The following is a 12,491-nucleotide window of genomic DNA, read 5'->3' as shown; positions in this document are numbered from 1 at the left end:
ATTATTTTCATTTGTGAGAACCTCATCAGGGGGCTGATCATTCATTGGGATTTCCTCAGTGTTCTCTTGTTCATTCCTTGAGGTATTCCCAACATCTTTCGAAATAATAGGTAGCAGAACTGGTACCCTTACTTCTTGAATGATCACATCATTTTGCTTTATGCTCCCACTGGTCTCATTATTCTCATAGAACTTGGCATTACCAGTTTCAACTATTCTCGTACTATGGTTAGGACAGTAAATTCGATATCCCTTTGTATTTTCTGGATATCCTATAAAGTATCCACTCACTGTTCTAAAATCCAACTTCTTTTCTTGTGAATTGTATATTCTAGCCTCAGCCGGACAACCCCAAATTTGGAGATGTCTTAAACTAGGTTTCCATCCTTTCCACAGTTCAAAAGGTGTTTTTGGAACTGCTTTGCTTGGAACCCTATTTAAGATATAAACGGCTGTACGTAAGGCTTCCATCCACAAGAACATTGGCAAATTAGCGTGACTAATCATGGATCTAACCATCTCCATATACGTACGATTCCTTCTTTCAGCTACACCATTCTGCCATGGAGAACCAGGCGTTGTGTACTGAGCTATAATACCAAGCTTTTGGAGAAATTTAGCAAAAGGTCCAGGGTGTTGCCCTGTTTCATCATACCGTCCATAGAATTCACCACCTCTATCCGACCTAATGATTTTCACTTTTTCTTTTGTTTGTCTTTCTGCCTCAGCGATGAACACTTGTACAGCATCCACCGATTGAGATTTTTCATGTAATAGAAAGACATAACAATAGCGTGAATAATCGTCGATAAATTTGATGAAATACTTTTCTCCTCCAAAAGTCGGAACATCAAAAGGTCCGCAAATATCTGTATGTACAATTTCAAGATGCTTGGTACTTCTTGTGGCTCCTTTCTTTGTGTTCTTTGTTGTTTTTCCCTTAATACAATCAACACATGCTGGAACATCATTAAAATCCATTTGTGGAAGAATACCATCCTTAATTAATCGTTTGATTCTTTCACTGGACATATGTCCCAGCTTTTTATGCCACACGAAGTACGTGTCATCTTTAGATGGCTTGGGCTTTGTTTCTTTATCATGCAGGGTAAAATTTATTTCAGCATTTGGATTCTTAAGTTCTAGCTTGTAAAAACCATCAATCAAAATTCCAGAACCAATACAACTGGAATCTTTAAACAAGCTAAAATTTCCATTGCCAAACTCAAAAGAGTATCCAGCCGTATCAAGTGCACTTACAGAAATAAGATTACGGGAAATAGACGGTACATAAAGTGTTTGGAACAAGTCCAATACATAACCACTACTTAAATTAAGACGATAAGTTCCAATAGCTTTCACCGGAGCTTTGTCTTTATTTCCCATAAAAATAAAATCCTGATCACTTGGATTTGTAATTTGGATCGTACTGAATCCCTGCATGGAATTCGAAACATGAACATTAGCACCGGTGTCTATCCACCAAGTAGAGGAAGGAACATCAGTTAGCTTTGATTCGAAATAACTTACAAAACCCATTGGGTTACCTTTCTTTTCGAACCAAGCCTTACGTTTATTGCAATCCACCTGGAAATGTCCAGGCTTCTTACAGAATTTGCATACATTATCCTTCCTTTTCTTCTTTAATGGTTGGTCAGACTCATCAGACTTAATTGGTGTTCTTTTACTATTCTTTTTCCCAGCCTGCTTAGCAGTTCCTTGAGTGAAATGAGCTGCCTTAATACCTTGTGATCCTTGCCTAGATTCCTCCTGAACCAATTTATTAGTCAATTCATTCAAACTCCACTTTTCCGTGATAGTGTTGTAATGAATCTTGAATGGTTCATATTGCGGAGGCAAACTAGTCAGAATAAATTGGACAAGGAAAGCATCATCCATTGCCAATCCCAAATTCTTAAGTTTGGCAGCAAGGTTGATCATTTCAATGACATGAGCATTCATGGTGCGAGAACCATCAAACTTCGTGGTTACAAGATCCGTCATCAGCTTTCCCGCAAGGGATTTATCTGCTGTCTTGAACCTTTCCTCAATATTCTTTAAGTATTCCTTAGCATTATCAGTGGTAGGAAGTGATGACTTAATGTTAGTGTCAATCACCATCCGCATAAACATCATGCTCAATCTATTGGATCTTTCCCAATCATCATGGAACTTTTTCTCTTCAGGAGTACTTGATTCAGTAAGTGGACTTGGTTTATCTCTTAGGAGAGCCATGTCCAATTCAAGAACTCCCAATGAGAACTCAACTTGCTCTTTCCATTCCGAGTAGTTGGTTCCATTGAGCTTAACAATAGATGTAGCGTAAGAATTAAGAGCCGAAGTTGTGTTGACTGCAAAGAGATACAAGAATCAAATCTTAAGGTAACACATAAAATAAATCTTTCAGTTCAAGGATTTTGAGCACTCCTGTGGGTAGTTCTCAAAACCTTCCATAAGATCAAGATTTAAATACTCCTGTGGGTAGTACTTAAATCCTTCCATAAGATTAAATTTAAATACTCCTGTGGGCAGTACTTAAATTTATTCATTAGTTTAATATTCCAAGTACTCCTGTGGGTAGTACTCAAAATATATAACCCATAAAATTTGACAAAACATAATAGCCAAATATCACCATGTGAGATTATAACATAATTTGGAGTCAACATAATATCTCCAGGCAAACACATCATGTATCATATATAGCAATATATACTAAACACATAATAATCAGATGAATATCAATTGATGATGATTATAATTCCAGATTTCATAACAATCATGTATGGATGCTACTTATAATGATGGAAAAATCATACGTTCTGTAACCGTTGGCTCTGATGCCACATGTAAGATAATTAAAAAGGAATCATGTAAGAATCAATAAAAGAACCATGAACTAATAACACTATATGTTATAATCAGGAACAGTGTAAAAGAACGCCAACAGGAACAGTAACAGGAATCCACGGATCTTGAACTGTATGATCATCACAGATAAGTAGAATACATACCCGACGACATGGTGATGATTGTTTGAATGCAACAAGGTCTTGTATGTTAGTGCTTCAATAGCTTCAATGGAGATGTATGAGTTTCTCTCTCTTTTCTATATACATCTATTATGTGTTACCCTTTACACTATTCTTAAGTCCAACACTTTTGATGGAAAAGGTGGATATATATATAGACAGAGAGAGGACCATCCATCTCACCTTATTTATTTACCACTTGATTAATTGTCCATCAGAATTAATCGGGTAAGTTATCCAACTCTTGAGTTTCCTATAGACCACTTTATGAGAAAGAAATATTTATAGGAATAAATGTAAATTCCTTACAATAATATAAATATTTCTTACACAAATATCATGACATCAGGAATACTTTGACTACGGTCTAAATATTTTTAAAAGTTATACAAACTTGGGTCAGTCATAGAGTGGCATATTTTTTAACAGTTGTGTATATGATGAGGCGTGAAAAAGTCTGAAGCCATACTATTAGTGCTGTAATCCGATCCGGGCAGCTCGCGAGCTCGCCCGGCTCGAACTCGTTTTGATGGGCTCGGCTCGGCTCGTTTAGTTAATCGAGCTCGAGTTCGGGCAGAGGTTTTGGCTCGTTTTGTTAAACGAGCTGGCTCGGCTCGACTCGTGAAAATTAACGAGTCGGATTCGGGTAGCATTTTAGGCTCGATTTAGTGTTAAATTAAACGAGCCGGCTCGCCCGACTCGTTAAACTCGGCTCGTTTAACTAAACGAGCCAGCTCGACTCGACTCGTGAAAATAAACGAGTCGAGTTCGGGCAAAGGTTTAGGCTCGTTTTCTTAAACGAGCCGGCTCGGCTCGGCTCGACTAAATAAAACTCGGCTCGAATTATGCCCGGCTCGAAACTCGGCTCGCCCGGACCGAATAACAGCCCTACATACTATATTGAATTCAGCCCAGTCCATTAGCCCATAGCTCTATAAGCCTTTATGCTGATATGCAAACCCAAGCCGGGATAAATAGATAATTATTATAGTATTATTTGATCATCATACTAGATACATTCTTTTATAAATATCTAATTTAATCATAGTTTACGTAATATCATATGTTTTGATTTTATATAGATAAGATGCATCCATCTTTAATTCATATGAAATGTATATTATATATAAAATCTTGACTATGTGAAAGATATTATGTAGATATTATATAAATGACATGTATATTAATTGTAAAATCTTGATGATATGGGTCCATACTATGTAGTTATTGTATGAAAAATTTGGCAATCCTCTTGATATTACATAATAAATATTCATAATCATATATACTTATTTGTTTACCCATCTCTCCTATATATATCTTCACACTCATACAATTATATTAAACATATGAGTCTTAATTCAAATCACATCATGTGCTTCTAATCTTAAAACACTAAATTTTGTTAATGGCTATTATCAAATGGCACATAATTCATCCGATCACTATGCCGCTGAGTTTTGTTTATTTACATTTTATATCATGGTGGCATATATATGTAACATATAGATTAAAGACAGTTGTGTATTCAAGCATTTGTCATCCCGCAGAAGTTAATCTCTATTTCTATAATCAATCGGACAAGCAAGTATACATTTTGTATATCTGAAAAAAAAAATCAATTATTACATCACGCTGAATTTGGTTTGTTGTTTGCATATTATATTTTGTCAGATTGTTCGAGGACAAGCTCCACGTGACATAGTCATCCACTAAGATCTTGTGGAATGGTTGGAAGATGAGTTCCAGGTCCCACAATCATCAAGTCATCCATTTGAGTCGTCAAGCACTTGGGAAGACGAAGAATTGTGGTCAACCGGTCTTAATGGGCTATTCGTACATGTTTCTTAGTCCTCGGCCTCCTTAACCTTCCTAACCTCCTTAACCTTCCTAGCCTTCACTTTCTTTTAGTCCTTTGAATTTTATGTGCAACCTTGAGTCATGTATTATGTAATATAATTTACTTGCACAAAATTTGTAAATTTGTATTTTGTGTTGGACTGTTCTTCAGTCATGTAACTTGTCCTTAAGTTTGAAAGTTTTGTGTTTTACAACAATAGAATGTATTATAATTGTCCTTGCATAGTGAAGTAGGTGATTTGATTTAGTTTTTCGCACTCCACAACTTTATTTAGTCTGTTTGTAGTTCATCTCAAAATTTAATATTCTTTTAAGCGAAATATGAAAATGAACAACTTGAACATTATCATTAAGTTATTTTTATGAACTTTAACTAATTTGAAGTACAAACTTTCTCGGATAAATTTTGTCAAATAAATACTCAATCAGTAAAATAAGAAAAAAATACACGTGCTTTTTAAATTAAGATACTTCATCAGAAATATCTCATAAAAATATGTTCTTTGAACAGGGTTTTTTCAATTTATATGATAAATATCAATATTTCCTTCACATGTACAACTTGTAATTTTATTAATATATTTTTAAACTCATAAATTACATGAACTAAGAAACTTATCCAAACATATACTATAAAATAGGCTTTCACTTTTGGATATTAGTAACAATAGACCATAAATCAAAATTTTAAATTTACCCAAAGAGGCTACACACGCTTTCTCTTATCTTTTGTCTTCTATTTATAAATTAATACACTTAAGGTGTGTATATCTTATATAAAAGTTCATACCTTATATATATGCTATAATTCTTATAATGAGTTGGTATAAATGGTCCCAACATGATAAAGGAAATCAAGTAGAGACTTATCCATCCTCCCAAATGAAATATTCAATTTCATATTTTGAGGATAAAAAAGAAATTAGAATTTGTTTATAATTTTAAATACATGAACACATTTTAATGACATTAGCTTTCGAGTAAAATTACACACATATAAGTAAAAATTAATAGTAACATTCACATCTCATTAGAAATTCATTTCTATTATTCTCGATTTTATACCTTTCTCCCTTCTAAAAGCAAATAAAGGGACCGACTAGGCATACATCAAATCATAAAAGTGAAATAAGTGGATTTAAAAAATATATGTTACTAACTTCTAGTTTTAAACTAATTTTTACCTTATTTTTTAGTTTAAAATCGAAAATAGTTTAAACACAGCGCAAGCAAGCACTTTACATTGGAGTGAGACTACACAGATGTAAGAAACAGGTAAATATTTAGTCTTGTCTCACGCGGCATGCTTCTCCAGTGTTCCCATGGACCATGCCAAACACATTTTCTGTTTCAGTGTTTCTCACATTCCTTTGAGGTTCAAAGCAGGCCGTCTAATATGGAAACTATATTCTACTAATTAACCTCGTCTAAGCTGAAATTTATTAACCTCATCATATCTACAAAGGCACTCATCAAATATCTCCATCTAGCTATGAGGATCTTAACTGTCTGATATCAGATGATAAATAACAAATTCCCGGTCTAGGGAAAAAGGCTTAGCCAACCAGGGTTATGAGCCAGTTTGTCTCGGCCTTAAGCAAGGGCTTAATTTAAGCTGAAAAATATTTGTTTGTGTAATAAGTCATAAATTGACCTAAAGTCATGAATAAGCGAGAAACGGACTTAAAACTAAAAGTTTCCCGACAAATATGGCTTATAACACTTAACCACTTGAGCTATCCCACAGTGCTCGTTTGAGATATTTTTTAGTGACTTAATTTTTTGATAAAAGTTACTCATAAGCCACTTTTATTTTATTATTACATTTTTAAAAACTCATAAGTCATTACCAAGTCAAAATTACCCGAACACACGATTTACCACATTAACATGTTAAGTCATAAAGTCATAATTTTGAACTCAGATAAACAGGCTCGCCTTGTGATGATAACAGCCATTTTTAAAACTCTGGGAAGATTTTACCATGGTACAGCAAATATTGACTAGAACAGTATATGTGATCGACACAAGGACTAATAAAACAGAGAATGCAAATACTCTAATAAAAGATGCTAGTTAAGGACCAGACAAAACTAATGGTACATCACCCAACAATTAACAAGATACAATATTATGATATAGTGCTCTGCAGTATACATCATATACAAAATATAGATAATCTGAATTCTTATATTAGTGTACAAAAGCATGATTATAAACATTACAAGAAGACCATTCAAATCGGCAGTCAAACACTTCTGTTGTGAAGTAGGCAGCACCAGTTTACAACATTATCTCTTCTACTAACTACTGCGGGCTATTCAAATGCAAGTTTACCTGAGAAACGGATTTTATACTTTTTTCACTTGTTGTGAAGGCAAAGAGACGGACAGACTAGGAGGCCTCAGGTACCTTAACCATCATCGAAACCTAAAGAATGTGTACTAATGTTCCAGAATTGGCAAGTAAATGGAAAGACGCAAAACCTCCTATATTGAACAGGATGGTGAATCATTAATTGACAGCATCAATTTATAGTTTGTTAACAATCAATGAACTTCCTTTAAGGTTAAAAATGAATAGTGCTACGTATCCCAAATCTTGTCCCAAATTTTTTTCCCAAATGATGTGTCAGACAAGTGGATGATTTTAATTGGGTAATTTATGTAGGGTACAGTTATTGCACGATATAAACATGAAAACCAAATTAATCTTGTTGATGATATATCTGTGATGTTTAAGATGATTGTGTAACTACGAACTTTCTGCCTGTCGATTACTTAATGCTTTAAGCTTAATTCTGGTATCTTACTATGGCAAGTTGCTTCTCCTTGCATATCCTGTCGATGTCTCATGAAGGGTCTTGTTGCGCTTATATACAATCACTATAATTTTACTGGAAAATTTGTCAGTGGTCTCAACTTCAATCATTCTATAATCTAGTAGGCTCTAGTTGCAGCTAATGACAATTTCAGTAATCAGTTATGTTATTCATCAGTTGTTTACCAGTGACATCGAACATTTGAGTCGCAAAGTCAGGAGTATAAAAACTTGCACAAAGTTGGCTCACTCATGGACTGACATATTTTTTGCCCGTTACCATGTAATTTAGTGACAATAATTAATATAGACATTTTGAATACTGAAATATGCAAACCTCTACAAAAGAGTAACCAACTGCAATATATATGTAAGTAACTTGGCCAGAGTTCAACTACCCCTTTACATGGGGGAACTCAATTACGTGCCAGTGACAACTCTCCTAGAGTAATAGAGCTGTAACTGTTGGTTGCTATAAGGCCCATCTCCTAGAGTAATAGACTTTGGCCGGGTTTCACAAATGACAAAACCTTAGTTGAGTTACCATTTAATTAGAATATACAAGACTATACAAACCTCTCTTGAGGCAAAGCCAAGAAGGCAACCAGAATATTTGTTGTTAAATTTAATTAAAAAAAAATCAAATTGAGATTATTTTTTTTTCCAAATAGATTAGTTTTAGATATAGAGTATAGACAATTCTGATTTTTTTGGTTAGATTACTAAAAATCAAATACTAGGACTAAATAAACTTAAAGGTGTTGGGAGTACATATTATATAAGTCTTCATATATATGTGTGTTTGAATATGAGTCTCGCAAGTATAATTGTGATTTAATTTTTATTATATGAGTTGCCTGATTTATTTTATTTTATGACCTAAAAATAAATTCAATGTTTAAGATGAGTCCCCTAATTTTAGTGATAATGATGACAATTTGATATAAACCTTATTTTTTTGTTACATACATAAATTTGGAGAAAAATATTACAAAATTCTTCGAATGAATTATAACATGGATTTTTATAGATAATGTATTCAATGATTTATCAACTCAAAAGATTAGTCACCCAAAATTTTATCATATATGCATCCACTACAAGGAAAACAGCATCAGACAAGCGTTTTTGCCCGTTGTCTGACACCTCGAAAAACCGTGGTCTATCGAGGCGCCGTCTGATACGCATATCAGACAACGGGTCGAACGTTGTCTGAGTGTGGGCAACACGATGGTTCACTTTAACTAAAACGTTGTGCAACACCCAGAAACAACAACGGGATTAATAAAAGGAAATGTTGTTGTAAACGATTCATAACAATAGTCATTTTCTAAATTTGTGTTGTTAAATAAGACTATCCACAACTGTTTTTGTAGTTAGCTAGACTTGTTGGCAAGAGGATCATAAAACGAAATTTGGAGTAGAGATGATCGCTGTTTACTCTCTAGTACAACGGTTTTAGAGCACAAGATCACTTGTGCAAGGATCCTTCTAATAATATTTCAGCTTTTGAAACAATTGTGTGAAAGCTCTTTTACAATGGTTTTTCTTGCACAAAAGATCGTCGTATATAGATATAGACAACGGGTTTAGTTTTTTTGTTAACTTGTTTGTGTGCCTCTTTCACAACAATTTTATTTATAAAAATATATTGTATGTAGACATTGAGACAACAGTTAATGGTTTTAATCTTGCCAGTTTGTTGTCTTTAACATATTTGGACAAGTGTTTCTATTTCATTACTCTTGTAAATAATATGTTTAGACAATGGTTTTATCACAAGGAGTGATTGTGCAAGTTTTATCAGACAATGCTCTTTAAGGCAGTGAACATTGTATAATGTTATTTATAACAGCTGACATGTATATTTCCCATTAGCTAAAAGTATAAAAGACAATGGTTTTACACAACCCACAATTAAACTAATATAGATAATTTAATTAAGAAGCAAACAATTAGTAAGCTAAATTTCTCCAAGGAATACTATTAACATAAATGTATAATAAAATGGTTTGACATTACAATGAATACTTATTTTTGTGACATTGTTGAAAGCCAAGTTGACAACACCACTGCATGAAAAAAAGTGATCATATGAAGCCTCTCAACATCCATTGACCTGGAAAAAACAGAAAAAATTAGAGAAATGATGGAGTAATGCTACAATTAATCTACCACTCAAGTGTTTCACTTAGGCATATAACTTATAAGAGTGAGTTGAAGTAAGACTTTCTATATTTGTTATAATATATATAGGATATATATGACCTGTTGTTACAGTACGTATAAGATATAAAATAGAATCTGATATGCATGTAGACTCGAATAACATAATAATACACGGTTACTCTAATTAAATCACATTATCTCTTTAAATATGCATAGACAGAAATAATTGCCCTAGAAATTTTGTCTTTAAAAGATGAATTACAACAAGATTCTCACAGGTCTTTAGAAGCCACTAATGAGCACCAAATCGGACTTAATCTTCTGTCATGTCTGATGTTGTTAGCATCTAACAAAGCCTGCAGAGAAACATTTGATTTTTTCTAGAAGTATTTGCCTTTTTTGGACTCAAACTTAACAACTTCTGTCTTTCACAATCAGGAGGGTGTAAATCAGTCCCATTCTTTTTATCTCTGGTTTTCCTTTTAGTTCTAAAAGAAAGTTATTTAGTCTTCACAACATTTGTAGGTTCTGACTTGGATGCAGATTCTTGTAAGGTAGACATTGAGAATTTACACCTATTTGCAACTTCTACCAGAAAGTTCAGAGACTTCCATTAAATCAACATGAGAATTCAAAAGTCATGTTAAAACTATTTTTTATGTGTGATAACATCTTCTGCCCTTTATACATTCACATCCCATGCATACCTTTACACCCAAACATCATAATATCCTTGACATGGTCACAATTTCAATACAGAGTATTAACAATTATAATTATGCTTGAATTGAAAGTTAAGGAAATTATATCCATTCATGTTAGTTCCAAGTACCAAAAACAAAAATATATCACACAACAAATTTCACAAAGCCGATCACAGTTTTAATACAATGGAAAAAAATCATACAGCAAACACAAATTCAACTCAAACCCATCAAAAAATACACACCCCCTCCATCTTACACACATACATGAAACTAAACAAAAACAAATTACCTAATAGGCCGTCTATCAAAATGAGCCCAAAATTTATCATCAAAATCAGCTTCTTCGGCCACTTTATTCTCTGAATCTTTGAGTTTCCACTTTAGGCTCGAATTGAAGCAATTAGCTTGTTGCAGACAAAATCTACAAAAGAAAATCAAACATGAGAAACAGTAGAAAGCCTTGGTAATTGAAAAGGCTAAACAAAAGATGTTAATTATACATAATTATACATCCTGCATCTACAAAACATCCATTTCCAAAGAAACCCATAGCAAGCTTAAATTACTCCCAGAACAAAAATACAAAACAAAACTATACAAAAAAATCAAGAGAGAGATAGAGAGAGTGAATTGAAGATACAAAACTCCATGGTCCAAAACTAAAATTAAATTAGTAAAATCATCTCTCTCCTCATCATAATATAATTGGTTGTTAAACTGAGCAGCATGGTCAACGCCTCCATCAGAAACTTATATGGTCCGCCTGGTCACTGCCGATGGCAACAGATCTGGGAGTTTTGTCGAAAATCAAATAGAGAGGGGGAGGGAGGGGGGGAGAGGGGCGAATATAGAAATCAGGGGAGAGAGGGAGGGATATGCTCTGTGACGAGAGGAAGAGAAAGATGTAGAACAAGAGAGATGCTCATCTGAATCTCTGCCTTACAAGTCTAACATACAAGGGGAAGTGAAAATTTGGGTAAAGAGATAAAGGGGGGAAATGAAAATTTGGGTTAACAGATAAGGGGAAGTGAAAACGTTTGTTGAGGGATGAAATTGACTGATACGGGAGTTAGAAAAACTATAAATATAATATACTCCCTCCGTTCCCTGTCGCTTTGACTTTTTACACAGGTGCAAGAAAAATGTATTTCTATTAATTATTTTTCAAATTTTCTTTTTCTGAATAAAAATATAGATGTTAAACTTTTATACAGAAAAAAAAAATTTGAAAAATAATACGTAGAAGTATGTTTTTTTAAACCTTAAACTACGTGCACAAAATCAAAGCGACTAATAAAAAGGAACGGAGGGAGTACATATAACAAAATTAATGTACTGTAATATCCAGTGTAGTTGAATTCTTAAACATGAGTTTTTTATATTTATCTAGTTGATTACAACAATATCATATTAAATAATTTTTAAAAATATTAATATTTTATTATGTGTAAAATTTATTTCTAAAATACAAAATTATCTTATAAAATTTTCTTTTAAAAAAATATTTCTTTCTTAAGAGTTAAAAATTCTCGTTTCCTCGATCAATTTCGATTTTCGTACTCTTTAACTTAGAAAAATATTTTATATTACCTATATATGCAAATATACATTGTTCATTTGTAATAAAAAGATATTACATAAAATAAGAAAATAATTATTTTAGCATGTGAGTAATTTATTTTAGTATGTGAATAATCAATTTTTTGACAATCCAAACGAATTCTAATACCAACTAATCTAAGTAATTAATGATGTGAAAATATAATTATAAAACAAGAAGACAATCTTGTATAATTTATTTAAGAAAAATCCAGTAAAACAATTGTATAACAAATTTTCTTTTTAAGAGTTAAAATTTTTCATTTACTTGATCAGTTCTTGTATTTGTAATTATTAATTAGTA

General features: G+C 33.0%; 1 long non-coding RNA gene across 1 annotated transcript; it reads right to left on the bottom strand.

The window, feature by feature from the left end:
• Nucleotides 1-9,629: 9,629 nt before the first annotated feature.
• Nucleotides 9,630-11,628, bottom strand: LOC135147030 (uncharacterized). Its single transcript, XR_010284345.1, has 2 exons — nt 10,878-11,628; nt 9,630-9,831 (listed from the first exon to the last, which is right to left on the bottom strand). It is a non-coding gene; the product is annotated as an uncharacterized LOC135147030 (long non-coding RNA).
• Nucleotides 11,629-12,491: the final 863 nt, after the last annotated feature.

Source organism: Daucus carota, chromosome 6 (assembly GCF_001625215.2).
Source record: "Daucus carota subsp. sativus chromosome 6, DH1 v3.0, whole genome shotgun sequence".
Classification (NCBI taxonomy): domain Eukaryota; kingdom Viridiplantae; phylum Streptophyta; class Magnoliopsida; order Apiales; family Apiaceae; genus Daucus; species Daucus carota.
The sequence above is the reverse complement of the archived record's forward strand: the minus strand, read 5'-3'. Positions and strand labels throughout refer to the sequence as shown.